Here is a 20550-nt window from a genome sequence, read left to right as displayed (position 1 = left end):
GTTGGGCAAGAGGGTGTTTTATTTTAATCGGGCATTAAGGACACTTGTTTTATTAAGCAGCTGAAAAGTTTGTTTTTGTATGTTATGTTTCGTTAAAGGATTTCTTGCAGAAAAAATTTAACTTTGGCTCTTGCGCAATGCATTTCCGTCCCCATGTTTTCGTGCTGTAGTGTACCTCTCACTTTTATTATTTCAATACAGACTGCTTTAGTGTGTATAATTACAGCCAACTAAATTTAGTGGCATTTAGCAATTTTGCTTTTCACTCTGTATTGCTGGATACTACCGTTTTTGTCTTATAACACAATATACATATCCGTTATTTGTCAAAGCGTTCATTTATATTACATTAGGATGAAATCGGTCGAATTCTCTTTCACCAAAACAACTTTAAAATCTAATTTACAAATCTTGCATTACTTAGATTATCGAATAATATAAAACTTAATCAAGATATGTACATGTCTGTCAGCCTGTTCCTGCTAATCTCAAACAACCATTCTAAATGCTTGATGGGTTAATCGTTGCTCAAATGTTTTTCGCGTGCATGAGTCGATTCATTTTAATGAATCCGCTGAACCAGTTCACAAACCGGATATGAATGATTCGGTCAGATCTGTTCTCGAGTCAACAACAACTCACTGACTCGTTAAACCGAGAACCGTCTATTTTGAACACGTCTGATTCACGAGACAAGAAGCAATAAGAGCGTTTTGAGGGAACAGAGGATTTTACCAATAAACCGCAAGTTACTTTAATAGCAAGAAATAAAACGTACTTGAAAGGTGTTCAAATGTGTTGTAAATGGACATTATTTAGCATACAAACGACAACATTTCAGGAACTGAATCGTAGCTATAATTTACGTAACTTGAACACATGAAATCAGAATAAAAACACTTAACATTCAAAAACGTAACAAGCGTAAGGTGTCACGCTGGGCTGTCATGGACCACGTGGTCGCGTTATTGCGTCATGGCGTAAAAAGAATCACCGAATCGTTTTGAACCGAGTCATCGAGAGGAACTGTTCGAAAGAAACGACTCCTCTAAACGAGTCGAACTTCCCAAAACCAGCGCGCGCACGATCCCGTGTGAGTAGCGCGAAGAGCTCGTTTCTCTTTCCACGCGCCTGGAACGTCAGTACGTTTTCACGCATGCGCGCCAGGATTTATGTCAAGGCACAAAAGTGGCGCTCTATCGTCTCCAGCTCTACTCCGGTAAGAATTTCTCTGGCGTTTTGATGCTTGAACTGCGCGTAATTGGCCAAAGTTTTCACAACTATGTCCGCGGCGGAGCTCGAGCCGAGGAAACCATCGGGGTCACCTGTGTTTGTGCGCGAGGGTAATTTAACGTGCAATTTTACCCCGCCTGAGATTTCCCTCCTCCGCCGTGGCAGGGTGCTATTGCCTATGCTGTCGCGCATTGTTTCGCTCGCTCTCTAATGGCGGACATGAGGCAGTGCTACCCGCTGACTGAAGGGGGCAAGTGATTTACCAATTAGTAAATATCGCTTGTTTTTGTAGCTGAATACTAGATGTGCTTTTAGCCCCTAGTTAAATGGACAAGCTTGGAATATGCAGTGAAATATTTGTGGCTGGTCACCTATAGTTGCTGTTTCTTAACAGTGCAGCGCCCCCACAGGGCACCACATGTATTGCCTTTTGATTGCCAGGGGTAAACGCTCTTGGGTAACTTCAATTAAACCTTCACTCAAGTGTAATACCAGCAAGAAAACTGTTCTCGTAGAAATCCGAAAGGGAGTCATAAGTATAGGCAAAACAGACGTATTTTCTGTATTAATGTGCTAGAAGTGTGTTGAAATTGGTCGCAGTATTCTATATGTGTTGTTATTCAAAAATGCGCGCCGTTACGCATCTATTCGAATACATGAAATTCAAATTTAGTTTCCCTCCAGTTTTCTCGCGGGGATCACTTGCCTATAACTACTTCTGACTAATTTTTTTCTCTACAATAACAATGGCGCAGTCTCGGAGGCTCTCCTCCCTCCAGTTCGCCGCTAATCCAATGGCTGCATGCGCCAGAGAGGCCGGGGGTGGGAGCACAAGCGACACATGGGCCGGGGGTTTTGCGTGAAAAGGGGCAGCTGGGGTATATTGCGAGGCTCCTCCCGCCTGGGGGTCTCTCCTAGCAAGTTCGCGGACCCGTTGGCCCTTGAGTTTCCTGAATATAATGAAAGCCTATGAAGCACAGCGTGTTGACGTCGTCATCCGGTTGCCTTGACAGCGCACGGATCGCGGTCGTGTGTGTGTGTGTGTGTGGATACGGAGGGTCCGGAGTCAAGGGCACGGCCCAGGGGTGAATGGTAGGAATAGCCCCAAAAATTACTTGATTATGTTGAGAATTGACACAATTGGTGCTAGAGAAGTGCAGCTTTATGGGGCTATGCAACTGTGATGCGTTTTAGTGGGGACCTTTGGAAAACAGTTGCGTTGTTGCTCAGAATGCAGACTTGGCACGGGCATGGCGCATGTGCAAGTGATTTATATCACGTCTGAGAGGTGGATCAGTAACACTGCATATACTTTCCTCTCTCCAGCATCCTGATCATGACATCAGCCTGCAGGGAAAGCCCACAGATTCAAAATGCTAACTTGTTTGTGTCACATCTATTTGAGCAGTGTTTTTGTATGTGCTGCTTGGCGTTGCCTCCATAAGGAGTCTGTGCGGGCATTGCATCAACATTAGGATCTCAGCTGAAATGAGGCATTCAGTGTTAAAGCCTGGGAATGGAGGGAGATACACTCCAAACTCTGCATTGCAGTCCAGATGTATTAAAGTTCAACCAAAAGTCTTTACAATGGATGGAATGTCATAGCAGATACAGATTTCCAAATGCAAAGTTGTAGCACATTGATTCTTGTGTTCTACTGTGCATTATGGAGACTAAAACTGTTGCAATCTACATTTGTCATCACTTTCTTCAGAGACACCAAAAGATTCGATGTCAGTATGTTTCTTTTTTAATTTTTTGTTTGTACTTTAAAAGACATGTTGATTGACATTGATTTCATTTTTATGGCAACAAAGATGGTTAAATGGTGTTTGTTGAGCTCGGTATCAAAAGCCTAAACGGGGCATGTGTTAATTAGGGTTGGGCAAAAAAAAAAAATCGATTAATCGTTTTTTTTAAATGACGTCGAAAAAAAAAGTATAGGTTTAAAATACAGGCATGTGGTTCTTAATTTCTTTTTATTAATTCACCATTTGTAAACTGATGTTTACTGTTCATTTTTTAGAAATATCAATAGCATTTGTATTAAAACTATATTCACTGAATGTAATAAAAAAAATCGAGAATCGAATCGAGAGCTTGCGAATCGAAATCGAATCGAATCGGGACATCTGAATCGATACCCAGCCCTAGTGTTAATGATATGAGAGTTACTGTTCATTTACTGGCCTGTGAATAATTTTGGTTGCTTAGTGATGATCATTTTATGATTATGTCATGGATACTTGGTGACTCAAGAGTTCATCATTTGACGTTTTAAAAACCAATAATAATAATATTAATAATGATAATAAATCTTTTTCACTGTCTTGCATTTCAGAATTTAAAGTTTCAAATCATTTTTGCTTTCTTGTTTTTCCATAATTTGAAGTTCTTAAATAATCATAATAATTTGATGTTCCAAATCTTGTGCACTTTCTTGCATTTTGGAATTTAAAACTCCGAATCTATAGTTCCAAATCATTTTACACTTGGTTTTTCATAAATTGGAGTTCTAGAGTTCCAAATGATTTTCACTTTATTGGATTTCAGAATTTGAAGTTCCACATTGTTTTCACATCCTTACATTTAGAATTTGAACTTCACCACTTATTTTTAGACATCCTTTGTTGTAATTCGATCTTGTAATAATCCCTTGAACAAATCTTGACATCTGTCATTATTAAAATGAGACTGACTTGTTAAATTTTGGCAGTCTGTAGCCGGATTTGTCATACCAGTTAAGGATCTTTACGAAATAAAGGGATTATTGATCCGCAAGCCAATTTTATTATCTATTCATCATTATTCATGGCTCTTTTTTTGCTTCCTCAGGTAATTGTTGACCTCATTGTGTTTGTGTCAACAGGTTGATGCCTAAGCGATGGATGGAGATTTGGAAGCCAGGGCAGATGTTGAGGAGGCAGGTACAGTCACAGGGGAGGAGGAGGGGGAAGGACATATGGAAACCACACCCAGAACAGAGCAGACTCCATCTGCAGAAGAGCCACAGACAGCACCAGACCTGCCCAAGGCCTCAGAAGACAACGATGATGATGTAGTATTGGTGGAAGAGCCTCCTGCTCACTCTCAGGGGAGAGTCCAGCCCCCCAGTCCCACACCTGCAGAGACCCTCGCTGCTGCCAAAGACTGTGCGGAGTCGGCTACCACGGCAACAGCTTCCTCCAAGGCGCCCAGTCCTCCCGCCTCTGCAGCTACCACCGGCACAGCCGCATCCACAACAGCCAAAAGCCAAAGCGAGCCAATCGTTATTGACGACGAGGAGGATTCGGAGCTCAAGGGGGCTGCCTCTTCCTTGCTGCCACCCCCTGAGGCCGAGGATGCCCTGAGCAGCACGGAGCCTGACTCTGAAATCAAAATCACTAGCGTTACCACGCTGGGAACGGACTCTTCGGCGGTTGCCATGGCAACGTCAACAGCAATGCCACTGGCTCTGTGCGCTCAAGAGGATATAAACCTCATGATCACGAACGTGACGTCGCTGAAAGGCGAGGGCGGTCCAGCGGCCGCACGGTTGGATGGATTGGAGGGGGCTGAGAATGGTCTGCAGATCAGCAGTGCATTCAGCCTGAACCCAGAGGCCCAGCAGAACCAGGGTATAGCCAGCAGACCTTCACCCACGTTCAACCCGGGACGCATCGGTGCTGCGAGCCAGCCTGTGCAGAATGGAGAAACGGGCACACACCAAAGATCTGGTAATTCATCCTCATGTATCTGCTGTGTCATCCTTTACACAAAATAAATGTACACACAGCTTGCATTGTTTGCTTCATTAGTACTAGAGCCCTATGAAATCCGTATTATTTTTCCCCAAATTAAATTTTTTCTGTTTTAATTTTTCTGCATTTCATTTTTTTTCCATTTTAATTTTTCTAGACTGTTTTAATGGTTAAATAAAATTTTATTAATCAAAAAGTATGTCTAATTAATTAAAATCATGAAACTTACTATATTAAAAAACAGTTGATTAAAAGTTAAACAAAAATTAAATTTAGGGCCTATGAAATATGTTTTATTATTCTGCTAAATAAATTCTGGTAAATATTTCTTTCTGGTAAATATTCCTTTAAAAATAATATTTTAATAATATTATATATTATATTTAATTATTAGTAGTAGTAGTATCATGACGTTAAGTAATATTTCTCTCATGGTTTCTTCAAATTAAACCGAACTTTTATTTTGACGGGTTGCTGTGAAGAGCTTTCTTTTTGTTTGATATGATGATAGTTGTTTGATAGTTTTACTCTAAAGAAATGGTAAAATGTTCATGAAGTTACTCTCAGAGTAGATCTAGAGATTGTGTATATGTACTTGTATATTGAGGAGGCAGACGCTGAAATCACCGCGAGCGTCACGCACGCTTCAGTGTAGTAAACGAAACTGTGCGTCTACATCATTCATTCACACAGAGACTCGCAGAACATGCAGGATTCATATTAAAATTGTATTTTTGCAGCTTAATATTCACAGACATTAGTCCATGTCATGTTTTAATTTAAGTGTACTGACCTACTTTTGATGTATCATTCCAAAATTTGGCAAATTCATGACATTCGGCATTATACAGTAAATTCCGTTATGACTGGATTCTGTGATTCCAGCCGCGTTTTCCGCATCGCTGAAATCATAGGGCCCTATAGTACAGACAGAACAATACCATATCTGTATTAGAGGTTTCAGTTTCCAAAAGCAGTGCACCATTATTCATAATGCATGTAGTGCAAAGATGAAGAGTTTAGTAGGAAACAGTAGGAAAGATGGTACACTGACAGACTTCTGGCTCTGCATCTGTTGTTTTTGTTGTTTAAAATCACAAATGTTACAGAAGCAGTGACAGATCTTTTCTTTCGTCTTGTGACATACATCTAGAATGTAACTGTTTATTGAATAAGGAAAAAGATGGGACAGGTACTTGGTCCTATACGTCGGTTGTTGATTGGTTTTTGAGATGGGTGTTGCATTTAAAAGTGGATGCAGATGAGCACAAGCTTGTAGGAGTGGGTTTAAGAATGCTAAATGATTGGAGAAGTCCTGCATGATCAGAAGAGAAGTCTGTCGTTTTCAAAGGAAGGTCCAGTTATGACATTTTGATTAAACATTCAGGTCAGAAAAAAAAGAAAAGAAATGAAACGCACTGATGAATTGTTCACAATAAAATCTGTATTATGCATTTAGAAAATAGAAAGTCCAATCAGGTGCTTATTTTACAGTAGTTTATGGTTGTATTCTTTGTTACCAAGATTCACAAACAGAAGGTTTTGCGGTGGTCTTGTCATAACATGAGATTTAAATCCTTTTTTGCTTCTTTAGATTCATGGATCTCCCAGTCGGCCTCTTTTCCCCGTAACCAGAAGCAGCCTGGAGTGGACTCGCCGTCTCCTGCAGCTCCTCTGCCCAAACCACCCTGCCAGTCGTCCTCAGGATCCCAGCAGCCGCAGCGTACCATGAAAGTCACATGCGCCAACTGTAAGAAGCCTTTGAAGAAAGGCCAGACTGCGTACCAGCGCAAGGGCTCGTCCCACCTGTTCTGTTCGACAACCTGCCTGTCTGCCTTCTCCCACAAGCCCGCTCCCAAGAAGAGCTGCACCATGTGCAAGAAGTACGACTTTTAAAATGAGTTTGAGAGCGTAATCTCGTGTCTGGAAGTGCCAACTTAACCACTCGTGTTTGTACAAACTCATTAGTTTGATGTTTTTTTTTTTCATTTAAGCATTCTCTCTTTTGTGTTTAATTTTTCTCCCAATCAGAGACATTACCAATATGAAAGGAGGCACCATAGTGGCCCAGGTGGACTCCAGTGAATCATTTCAGGAGTTCTGTAGCACAGGCTGCTTGGCAGCTTATGAAAACAAACAGAATCCTCAGAAGAACCAGCTCAAAACAAAGTGCACCGTCTGTGGAACGCTCACTGAGGTCAGACAATTTACATTCTGCTATACTTTTTGATTTTGTTTGAATCTCCCATAGTCATAATAACCAGCTGCAAACATTACTATGTCTGCAAATTATTTTCTTTGATTTTGTCAAACATTTGTTTGACATACAGATATCTTCTATAAGAAATATTCTTTAGCCTGGTTAGGATAAGGCGTTAAGCAGATTGCCAATTCAGGAATCCAGGACTCTGTGCTTGCATTTTTTTTTTATATGCTCCGACAAACATTTAGACACAGGTAAAGATGCTTGATTCATAACAAAGGTCATTAGATTCTTTCAATTGCACTGACAAGAACAACATCTCTCTCTCTCTCTCGCTCTATGTATATATATATATATATATATATATATGTATGTATATATTCATATATTCATTCTACTATTCAAATGTTGGGGTCAGTAATATTTTTTAAGAAATTACAGTAAATTGATGGTAAGGAAGTTACATTTTTAATATTTATAAGATTTTTATTTAACTTTCTTAAAAAAATCCAGCAACTGTTTTCAACATTGATAATTAGGGATGCACCGATACTGGTATCGGTATCGGGCCCGATATTGAGCTCCTGTACTCGTACTCGTTAAAATGCCCCGATACCAAACGCCAATACCACACAGCATGTGATAAGTGCCATATTCAGACAAAGAAACACCGACAACAGACAGCAGAATGGAGTTATTAGAGATGTCTGCGAAGTATATGTATGCAATGAATCAAATATTGGTATCGGTACTCTGTACCGGCAAGTACCAAAAATAAAAGTATCGGTATCGGGCGAGTACTGGAAAAAGTGGTATCGGTGCATCCCTATTGATAATAATAAGAAATTTTTTTTGAGCTTCAAATCAGCATATTAGAATAATTTCTGAAAGATCTTGTGTCACTAAAGACTGGAGTAATGATTCTGAAAATTCAGCTTTGCGTCACAGGAATAAACAATTTAAATATATAAAAACCTTAAAAATTTGGGTTGCTCTATTTTACAGTATGTGTACTTGCATGTACTTACAATGTACCTACCTAAGAAAGTACTGGATAATACTGTATAACTGTACTGTATATAAGATAACTACATGGAACTGTAAAATAAAGTGCTATCAAAATTTCTATGCTAAATATACAAAATATTTTTGGTCAAATAAATGCAGCGTTGGTGAAAATCAAGATACTTCTTTGAAAAACAAAAATATACTGACCCCAAGCTTTCGAAGAGTAGTGTATGAATCATATTTTCAAAACTGTTTGAATGTATTTAATGTATCTAATGAAGTCTAATGAAGTAATGGTTTTTGAAGTTGGCAGTAAATGAACATTTGTCTATTTTCTAATGTTACAGATGTCTATTTTCTAATTCAAATTTTCAAATTTCTACATTCTAATGTCTATTTTCATGTTTCAGATTATTGTAAACAATTAATCTTTGAATGTTTCTTTTTTTTTTTTTTATAAATGTTTTGACCCTGTAAGGTTTAATGTAAATGTCATGACTGGACCTCCGTTTGAAAATGACAGATCATTTAGGCCACTTAAACCCCGCTTTTACAATGTACAATCTACAACGCCCACATCTCCAATGAACAACCGAGTGTTTGTGCACTCCTTATTTTTTTTATAATAGTAATAGTAATATGCCTGTACACTAATTTACCAATCCTACTTAGAAAGTTTTGATCATTACACCAAATACACAACATAATGTTCTTTTTAGCAACGTCATATGACCCCTTTAATAATGAATTTTGTTACATGGTGTTCGCCCAGTAGGCCTAACTAATAAGAGCTGCACCGATGATGGCTGAAAGGCAGTCATTGTGAACTGGGTGATAATGGTGAATTCATGAATTCTATGGTGAAGGCTCACTTAAATATTTTTTATGTGAATATTAAATAATTGTGACTAGTGTGACATGATAGAGCTGGATTATTCCCATTAAAGTCAGCTAGGTTGTATACTCTGCAAATGATGTAATCTGCTTTATCCTGATGGTATTATGTAGATACATTTGTTTTGATTGCATTGGAGCTTGTTCCCCTAAATAATTTTTGCTCACAGTAGAGCACTGGACTCTTGCATTTGGATGTGCTTCCATTGAGGAAGGATGCTCAGAATCAGTGCACACATTCAGTGCATCTGTAATACGAGTTCATTGCACCTGGATGAAAAACCCAAGTACTGTCATTTTCACCCACCTTTCATTGTTGTCCATTGTAGAATATCATTTTCGAGCAGGTTACTGCCATCCTTGAATGTATTTGTGGTGTATCCATGCTGATCACCTTGGGAACAGCAGCGACCATTACACCAATTTAGTAGTCAATGTGTTGATTTTATAACGTTATACTAATCTATTACTTTTTAATGCACATTGATTACAATGCATTTTTTGATGTACGTCTTTTTGTATCTTCTCCAGATTCGACATGAGGTGAGCTTTAAGAACGTGACCCACAAGATCTGCAGTGACACATGCTTTAATCGTTACCGTATGGCTAACGGGCTCATCATGAACTGCTGCGAACATTGTGGGAACTACCTGCCTAGTCGTGCAACAGCGAACCACTTTTTACTCATCGATGGTCAGCAGAAACGCAATATTAATTTAATAATGTTACAAAATAAACAATTAGAAGTATTACTATATTAATATATTTGAATGCAAAATCAAATTTAAATAATATAATTAGTTTTTTTTACAGTACAGCTGTAATATTAATATTTATAGCTATCCAAATTTTTTCACCTTTGTACTCAAATGCACGTTGTAAGCGAGCTAAACTCAGAGCAGAGATGCGTTTGTGTGGAGCTGCTTTGAGACACCGGCTCATGAGCGGCACACATGTAAATGAACACAGTGGAGCGATTCACTCTGGGAAACGCAGCATCTATTTAATTAAATCCCAGGCTTTGTGATTTGAGAATTACACTAAGCCATTTCACCATTTATAAATGCGTCATTAAATCTTAGGAATGTCTAAGTACGAAATGGTAATGTTCTGCTGGTGGCTTTATTATCCAAATGTCTCCTGCAGAATGCCACCATCCAAACATCAGCCAATGGGCAATTTCCTGCTTCAGCTTCTGAGAACATCCAGCTGAAATGTAACTACTGTCGTGGTTCCTTCAACCTGAAGCCAGAGATTCTGGAGTGGGAGGTGAGATCCTCGCACACACATTTCAACTAGCCCATTTTTTTTTTTTTTTAGATGTAAACCTTTAAAGGAGTATTTCCCTCAAAATTAATTCAAAATCAAATTACAGATCATATAACAGCATGGGATCTTGAGACTTGAAAGATCTGGATACAAAGGACACATCTAAGCACTATTAAAGTAGTCCAAGCAAATGTTGATGTTGATTGAGGGCAAGCATATTATGGTGTAATTAAAATTTTTGGACGAACTGTTCTTTTAAGGATTTGAGTAGCCAAAGATTAAAGTGTGCTTTATATCTGATCCCTGCAGGATAAGGTGTATCAGTTCTGCAGTAAGACCTGTTGTGGGGACTACAAGAAGCTCCACTGCATAGTGACGTTCTGTGAATACTGTCAGGAAGAGAAGACTCTGCATGAGACTGTGAAGTTTTCGGGTGTGAAGAGGCCCTTTTGTAGTGAAGGTCATTATTCTGTTCTGAATTTCTGTCTGAGTTTAACAGTACATTGTCCTGTGATTAAATCTACTGCTGTTCACATCATGACATGTTGTGGTTTTATCTTTAGGGTCTGAGGACAGTGTTCTAGTGAATTTGACATATTTGATATATTAAACTTTACTACATTTATCCATCATGACAGGAGTGATATTTCAGGCAGTGTTTTTGTTCGCTCTGCAGGATGTAAGTTACTGTTCAAGCAGGATTTCGCCAGGCGTCTGGGCCTGAAGTGTGTCACTTGCAACCACTGCACCCAGATGTGTAAGAAATCTCTCACCAAACAAATAGACGGAGTCAGCAGGGACTTCTGCAGTGAGACGTGTGCTAAAAAGTTTCACGACTGGTACTACAAGGTACACTGATCTTCTTGTCTAATTTGATCATTCATAACTTTGGGATCATGTGATCAAGCCCTGGCAGTGGTGCTGCTTCTTCACAGACCACAGGGGAGGCAGGGGACTGACATATTTTGTTAAGCTGACAAAAATGGCCTCCTCTAGATTAAAATATACCCATTAAATGTATGTCTATTATGAGGGATTAACTTATTTCTTATCAGAGATCCTGCATATTTTGAACTATTTCTTATATTATTGGTTCTAATCATCTGTGCTGCAGTACTTTGAAATCCCTGCATTTCTGTGCCATGTCCACTAGGCGGCGCGCTGCGACTGCTGTAAGGTACAGGGGAACCTGACGGAGTCTGTGCAGTGGCGTGAAGAGATGAAGCGTTTCTGTGACCAGCAGTGTCTTTTGCGCTTCTACTGCCAACAGAACGAGCCCAACATGGCCACACAGAAAGGCCCAGAAAACACAGCTTTAGGTACAATTTAAAACCCCCTGCAAATGTGCATGTCTGAATCATGCTGTCATGTTTAAAATGAAATCCTTTGGTCCATTTACAGGGTTTGTAGGAGCAACCCAAGCATCTAAGATGGTGAGGGTGCTGTCAGTTTTGACTGAATCATTTTTAAACACAAGAAGCTACAAATTGGCATGTTGCGTAGTCGTTTAGATTGATTTTAGTCCGTTCTTATTGTGACTGTTGCAGTCGTTTACTCAGGGGCCTGTATCGTATGCTGGGGGAGGGATCCTGAAGGATGTGAAAAATAAAGCTGTGCTCTGTAAGCCCCTCACTATGACCAAGGCAACCTACTGCAAACCCCACATGCAGAGCAAACTACTGCAGACAGGTGAGCACCTTCTGCTCTGTGACAGTAAAACTGCACAAACTTTTTCTGGAAAAGATGGAGGTTTATGTGCTTCTGTCTTTGCTTCTCCTCAGATGAGGCAGGTGTGGAGGGCTCAGGAAAGGAGTATGTTCCTGTTCCAATCCCTGTTCCCGTTTACATCCCAGTTCCCATGAACCTCTATGCTCAGGCCACGCCCACTCCTATTGCAATACCTGTACCGGTAAGAGCTCCCTCACAGAATCAAAGTGTCACATTGTTTGTAATTGCAATATTTTTAGATACATGTACATGTAGTTACAGTAAGTTTATGTCAGTCAGGTTTCTCTTCCAGTTGAAAATACAGTACAATTCGTAGTCAAGTCGATTTGTGAAAATGGTTCATATTGTGCATATAATATTATTTTATTAATTCATGTTTTTTGTTTGTTTAAATTAAATTGATAATGTATAAAACATAAATGTTTTATTATAACTTATACTGAATTTTGTCTCTTTTTTTAATTGATATATTTTATTATTCCTTTATCTATTTATTTTATGTTACTCAAACATGAGAATGTTCTGAAAATATATAATGGCAACATGCCTTACCTCATAGAAATGACCCTCATTGCCTCTGTGTTTTGGTAATTTCAGGTGCCTGTACCAGTGTTTCTACCAACCACGCTGCAGAACGCTGAGCAGATTTTGAAGACCATCAGTGAGCTCAAAGCCAAAGTCCCCTCTGACCCTCTGGAAGCTGATCTAATAGCGATGGCTGAAGTGATTGCACAAGAAGATGAGAAACCCAAATGCTCAAGTAAGAACATGTTAGGAGCTGTCTACCTTTGACAGACTGAAGCAGGACTCTACTTGTGTTTGTAACATCACTGCCTTCACCTCAGCAATTAGCTGCTGTTGTTGGTTCTCATTTCTCAGCTTTGTGACACTCTCTAGTGTCAATTTTATACTTCTACCCTCATAAGCCTGTCATTCCCCTCCATTTATCCTGCAACATTTATGAAATGATACAACATTTGTAAATCCGAAAACCTCTTCTCTTTTTCTAGACATCAAATGTGAAAAGAGCAGTAGAGAAGTGAAGATGGAAAGTGTAAAACATGAAAATGGCAGTGGCAGCTCAGAAGAGGAGGAAGAAGACAAGTATGAACCTGATTTGGACCTGGAGAAGGACATGCCCCTTGGTACAATAGCGCTAAAGGAACTCACATGCTATTGCGAAAGACTAATGACCTTTTTATAATATTTTGCCTTTTGCAATCTTGACAAAGCCTACATTAAATAGTAAAAGTATATTTCTCTGTTAAACATTCTGAATATATAATCACTGTTTCCAAATATCATAATTATACATAGTAAAGAAGTGTTGCTCTGGTCTGTTTCAGCATCAGAGCCCATCCTGGTTGAGTGTCTGGATACAGACACACTCTTCTCATTGCCTCCAATCCTGTCGGAGGAGAAAGAGAAGACGCCTCGGCCCAGAACCAGGAGGGTAATGAACACGTCATCTACCCCTATATCACTGCATCCAGTGCTGTCCTGTGATTAGAAATCCATTTGCTGTTCACATGCTGATGTGTCGTGATTGTTGAGGTTCTATATGAGGCTTGTGGCATCACAGAGGGTGATTGTTAACAATGACTGTGTGTATGCTGATGTTTCTGACCTACTGTTGCAGCAGGGCCAGAAGAGGCGGGCAGTAGAGGAAGAGTCTTCATCCTCATTATCCTCGTCACCAACGGTAGAGTCCTCCGCAGCAGACAGCTCTTTCTTCTTGAACACCAGATACGGCTTAAATGCATGGAGGAGATGGGCCACATCTGAAGCCTCACCGTCCAGCCCGTCCAAAGGAAAGGAGAGGAAACAAGGTATTAATGATCTTCTTACTAACTTAAATTAGTTAATTCAGTTTGATTTGTTAATTGTAATGCCAGAATGACCCAGGGACATTTTTAAGCTCGGATGGTTTGTTGAGAGACTTTTGTTTGGTTTGAATGTGCTCAATGATTATAACTTCACTGCTGTTCACATTCTGAAACAGTTTTGTTGATCACTTTGAGTTATGAGGGCACTTTTTTTCCATTCTTCTGAATTGAACATAGAATCAGACTTTTGTAAAAACAGGCTTTATTGCAACAAGTTTTATTCTTTGGGATAAACCCCTTGAGATGCATCATCTTTTTTTCAAGGGGGTCCTTTATATCATGTTTGTGTGAACAAGCATTTTAAAAATCCTCAAGATAATCTTAAATGTTTCTGTATGCTGTACTGATGTTGTTTAAGGTGTTTTTTTGTGTGTATGTGTGTGTGTGTGTGTGTGTCTGTTGAACAGTTAGTCTCCTGTCCCTGAGCCCAGCCGAGCTGAATCAGTCTTTATCTCACTTTGTCAAAGAGGTGCGTCGGCCCCATGGGGAGCGCTATACTCCAGACAGCCTCCTTTACTTGTGTCTCGGCATCCAGAAGGTGAGACTGTCTACAGCCTTTATGCACATGATTGTTGTCCATTAACGCTGTAAATGAGGATCCTTCGAGAGCAGAGCCACTTGATTAAAAAAAAAATGGAGTAGAGATTGAAATGTTGCACTTTAGTAAACCTCTGCATTTAAAATTAATTAATGCTTTGCTTATGGAAACCCAATATACATTCATAAAAATTCATATATGCAGGCTTTTCTCCAGAGTAGGGCTATACAAGGTGTCCAATCCTGCTCCAGAAGGGCCAGTGTCCTGCAGAGTTTAGTTCCAACCCTAATCAAACACACCTGAACCAGTTAATCAAGGTCTTACTAGGCATACTAGAAACTTCCAGGCAGGTGTGTTGAGGCAAGTTGGAGCAAAACTCTACAGGATATCGGCCTTCCAGGACCGAGTTTGGACACCCCTGTACTAAACTGGACTACTGAAACTATACTAAATTTAAGAATTACAGCATTACAGTGTACAGTATGAAAATTGATATTCATTTTGAGGTTTGCTAAAATGTACAAATTACATGTAATTTATTAAAAGTATTAAATTTGTGATTTTAAAGATAACATTTTAGTAAGTATTAGATGATAAAGAATATAAATGTAAAAAGAAGGGAAATAAGCATGCTCAATTAAATATCCAATGTTGGCCGATGCCGATAACTAAAAAAGCTTATATGTGTGATTAATATGCAGGGGTGCACATAAGTGGTGCACAACTGCGCATACGCAATCAAAATAAAAAATACTCTGGGTAAATAAGTTCAGACTGCTCATTTGCATACCAACATGACTGAAAGCTGTTAATGGACAATCACCCTTTTAGATCGACAAACTGTAATACTTTATAAGATTTCCATTCGAACTGAAAGCATAAATCTAGGCTATGCGCTACCGGTTACAGAGCAAAACACAAAACTGTGACATTTCATTCACTGACACACTTCGCCAAAATAAAAGTTCACTGATTTTAGGTTTGAAAATTATGAAAATTCATATAAATAACTAAACGAGTAAAAAATAAGAAAAATTAAAATGTAAATATTAGCATTGAATTTAAGTGTACTATAAAATAATTTCATTTTTATTTAATATTCACTTTTTATTTTAAAATATAATAGTATTATCACAATTTATTATTGTTTTTTGTTTTAAAAATAAACTATAAAAATAAAATCATTAATAATAGTTATAATTATTTTACTTAATTTTTTTAGTTCGTTACATTTGATGAGTCACACTGTGTCGTGTGAGCACCAAACCAGATTTCCAGGTGCTCTCACAAGAACCAGACAAGAAAAGCTTATGTGCACCCCTGCTAATATGGTACCAATATATATTGGGCATCCCAACATCTTACTCCTAGTTCAACACTAAAGTTCCCACCAATTGAAAAGGAGAACTAAAGAGACTATGATTAAGTAGTTAAGCTGTATTTAAAACTAAACTCTGATGCAAACTAGGTCTTCGCTTGAGCTCTCCTGGTCTAAGCAGTATCCAGTGATTTATATAATTTGCTGTTCACATCCTGAAACATGCTGTTGATGCTTTTGCTATGAGGACACATCAGACTGCTTATTGGAGACTGACCAGTCACCTGTTCTTAAGAGCATTTGTCTTGCAATCAAGGTGTTGTATTATTTGTGTTCCAATATTTTGTTTTGTAGCATTTACAAGATAAAGGAAGGACGGATGACCTCTTTGGTGACCCGCAGTACCACATGTTTGGGGAAGAACTGAACAAGCTCCTCAAAGACTGGCAACCCAGTGTCCTTCCTGATGGTAAAAGCACTAATATGTTTAAAAGTGTGAAGAGATTATTGTAATGTGACTGACGTTTTGAAATGTCCAGTGATTATAACTTGCTGTTCACATTCTGAAGAGCTGTTGACTCAATCCAACTATGAGGACATAAATTATCTTTCTTTAGCCTGATTTCGAATGTTGTCTAATTTTGTTGCTGATTCTAAATATCAGTTTGTAACTGTGAGTGGTTTTCTGTTGAGGTTCTCGGTGGGGTCGTGTTGAAGAGCAGTATCTGTGGAGCAGTGGGCAGATTGGGGAGCAGACGCCCTCTGTCTTGCTGAGATCTCTCCTTTATCTCAACACCAAATACTTTGGTCTCCGCACCACTGAACAGCACTTACGCCTCTCGTTTGGAAATGTCTACGGCCCAAGCAGTTCCAAACCACACAGCCACGAGACCACCGTCTGTATACGCATCCCCTCCATCTCACAGGAGCAGCACGGTGTGTTCATCTGAAGCATTATACATAGCATAATTCATACATTATTCATTAGTATTGCTATTATTCTGCAACCAATTTTTATTGTCATGCTTTTGTGTTTAGTAATACATTTCTGTTTGAGCTGTTTTGTCTTGTTTTGTCTGTTCTGTACTCTATGATGAACCTTGTCTCTTCTTCCATAGAGCAATCAGGAAGTAAGAGGAGGCGTAAAGACGACTGTGACTCAAACTTTGAGGCGGACAGTGGTTCAGGAGGATCTGCTCACTGTCCTCTTAAGAAACATGAGTGCAGACTGTATGAGCTTTACCTTTCGAAGTGGTGAGTAATGTATAAAAATTTCTTGTTTGTCATGCATTTGAAGAACTTCATGTAAAAGAGGTTTGCTGATCCCCTGGCCAAGCACCAGCACTATTTTGGTGGGAAAGCGCAACCCAAGACCATGATTAGCTAATTCAAATTGTTCTAAACTAAGCAGTGTCCAATGATTATAACATTTGCTGTTCACATCCTGAATCATGGTGTTGACACTTGTACTATGAGGACATATAAAACTGACTGTAAAGAGCTGTGCCTGTAATAATATTTCATAATTTTACTGTTTTCACTGCATTTTTTAAATGCATCCTTGGTGAGCATAAGATACTTTTCAAAACATAAAAAAAAATCTTACTGACCCGAAACGTTTCAGCAGTAGTGTATATCTAATTATTATGCAGTGGAGAGCATAATTGTTTTATTATAAAATTTCTCTCTTTTATTTTATTATTATTATTTTTTTTTACAATTATGTATTTAATTGATCTTATCCGTAGATATTGTATATTTAATTGTTGCCCAGTTGCTCATTTTGCATTTAAATGTGATAATCGATTTTATTTAACAGTTCAACAAATATGAAGTTAATACAGAGTAAGTTTTATTTTAGACACAATTTTGTCTTTCACCAGCGAAAATAGTTCCTAACAAAGAGACGAATTTGTGTGTCTCAGAGCAACATTGCAGTGTTTCATTCATGAATGAATCTGTCTTTGAATGAATCGAGTGAGTCAATGATTCTATGATCCATTCATAAAGACATTCATGTCACTTGTTTCCTTTCTAAATGAATCAGCCATTTGAATGAATCATTTGAAATAAATGATTCAATGAATGACTTAAGATACAGACTTGCACCACCTATTTGCGTTTTTTTAGGGGCTGTTCACATGTCGCATCTAAAAATGTGTGGAAAACGCCTGTTTGTTAAAAAATAATACATATCCTAGTTATTATAATAAATGTTATTCTACTCACCAGAATCAGTCGCATTGAATCTCCTGTATCTGGTCCATTCTTCGTTGATGATCTGTAGTTGAAAAAGTCCAAAGTCTGTATCTGTGGTGTTTGTGATCTCTCATTAATACTAGTCGTTCCTGAGTCGGCTTTATGTGACAGTTTTTAGTTCCAAATGTCCACAGTATCAGATCACCTCTGTTTCAACATCAGGGTTTAGAGTGACAGGTTCTCCGACCTTCGCTGACACTTTCTTCACTTCGTCAAAGCAACACACAGAAACAGAAATAAAATTTATTTGCATTTGCAACATTTAGATGTTTTTTTTTTTTATTATTATTAAGGCAGTGGCTATTTGCATTAATTGTAAATAGCGATAGAGGCTATTTATCTATCTATCTATCTATCCATAGATATTGTATATTTAATTGTTGCTCATTTTGCATTTAGATTATTTTTGACATCACTCAAAGCTAATGATGATAAAAATGTAATAACTTTTAATTGTTTTAAATCTTTAGCCAGTCTCAAAATGAGTATCTATTTTTTTATACATTACATGCTGTGTTTCCTGAAATTACTTTTTAAAGCTACTGATTTTGTGTGTGTGTTTTAAATAATTGTCTTTTTGGTATCAGCCAGGTTTCTAATAATCACTGAATCTCTATTCATATTAAATGGACCCAATGGGATCTGACATCATCTCTCTTTCTCTCTTCTCAGCCCAGAGTCTGTGAGACAGAGGACCGATTTTTTGTACATGAAGCCAGAGGTCTCTGCTTCCTCGGACAGTCCGCTGTGGTTCAGCTCGACGCCTCTAGAGAAGAGCGCTTTGGCTAGGCTCCTGACTCGAGTGCTGCTGGTCAGAGATATCTATAAGGACAACCAGCACGAAGAGGAGGGAATTTAGAGGCTGATGCACTGAAGACTTCTTACTATGCTGTCATGACACCCTGTGCATCACCGACGAGCTGCTTTCCATGTCACACCCTGTCTTTCTCCTTTTAAACACACTGATCCCAATACTGCTAAGAGCTGATGTCAGGATGGATATTAATATTGGTGGGATTATGCTGATTCAGATCAGTCTTCCCAAAGACCCTGACCCTGAGGAGTTGAGGTTTTCTCGAGAAACTTGACCTACAGGATGCTGCTTTCTTCTTCCTCTTCTCCCCCCCTCCTTCTTTTCAATTTGTTAGAAACTTTGGTTCATGTAGCATTACTTGTGAGGCCACTGTGGTCTGAAAATATTTCTGCTAACAGTCTAGTCTGTTAGCAGACAGAAGACAGGAACTTTGGTCCTGTAAAGTAATGGATTCAAGGAGGATGGCGTTTTATTTTTTTATTTTTTCTTCCTGCCCAACAAAGCCTTCTAAAGATAAAATTTATTTATTACTGTTGATTGACGTCTGTTAAAGAGAGAGTCCAAGATTTTCTAATGGCAGGGCAGGGTGTGTGTGTTGGACGCTGTGCCATGTGTGCAAAAAAACCTGCTGCAGCCCTGGACCTCTTTGTGCGAGTGGTATGAGTGTGTTTGTGAATGTGCGTGTGTCTATTTCCCCTCCCCTTTCTTGTTGTTTTGGAGTGGATTGGACAGGAGTTAGTGCTGCGCAGCCAATACGTTACTGGCATTGAACCTTTAAGTGTGAAACTATTCCTCTGAACAATCAAGTATATGAAATTTGACTTTGAATTTCATCCGCAGCGTTACGCTGATTACACCGATAAGCAGAGACATGTTGTCAATGTTTAAGCATTGTCATAGAATTTGCTCTGTACCCTTCCTGGAGTTGAGTAATTTGAAGGATGTGCGTGTGCACAAAGCACATTAAACGCTATGTTCAAAACACTTAGCTTATGCAAGAGTAAAAGTGATTTATTTATAAGGTACAAGTCAGTGGGGTTTATGTTTTCATGGTTTTTACAATTATTTCCTTGACCTTTTCTTTCAATAAATTACTAGCTAATTTCTTGGTCTCATACTGGTTTACCTTAAGACCCTTTTAAAAATGTGTTTTCGGTTTAATTAGGATTAACAATTACAATCCATTGGATTGTAAGGGTTAGAAGTGTGTAACTTAAAAGATGCGAGTGAAGATGTTTTGTGCTTGTTAAGCCAAGCTCATCATTAGGTGTATGGGGTTTTGAAAATGATTATACTTCGGTATTCTGTATTACACTTTTTTTTTGCAGTAAACATTAATAACTCAAACCATGCAGCTTAAAGAAAAAGTTCATGAAGAGGTGAAAAGATCCACTAGATTAATGCACAGAACGATGTATAGTACCATTACAAAGTTTGAATATTCTTTACTTTTTAATATAACAGTAAAGTTATTAAAAACTTTAAAAAAAAAAAAAAAGTAGTGTCCAAAAAGTTCTTCAAAAAAGCCACTGTAGAGCAAAACAACTCTAAATATCGCAAACTTTATAAGGTGCATCCTGCTGTTTAAGAAATTTGTTCGTCTTTTGGACTTTTTAAAAAAAAAAATTTTTTTAATTCAATTTATTTTAGTTTTATAAA

The 20550-nt window shown here is 38.4% G+C and overlaps 1 pseudogene; it reads left to right on the top strand.

Annotated features, from left to right (window-relative positions):
• Positions 1–1029: 1029 nt before the first annotated feature.
• On the top strand, positions 1030–19353 carry LOC107724487 (zinc finger MYM-type protein 2-like; annotated as a pseudogene).
• The last annotated feature ends 1197 nt before the right edge of the window (positions 19354–20550 follow it).

The sequence above is a fragment of the Sinocyclocheilus rhinocerous genome, unplaced genomic scaffold (assembly GCF_001515625.1).
Source record: "Sinocyclocheilus rhinocerous isolate Xijiao unplaced genomic scaffold, SAMN03320098_v1.1 scaffold64, whole genome shotgun sequence".
In the NCBI taxonomy this organism is placed as follows: domain Eukaryota; kingdom Metazoa; phylum Chordata; class Actinopteri; order Cypriniformes; family Cyprinidae; genus Sinocyclocheilus; species Sinocyclocheilus rhinocerous.
Note: the sequence above shows the minus strand (reverse complement) of the source record. Positions and strands in the feature narration are given on the sequence as shown.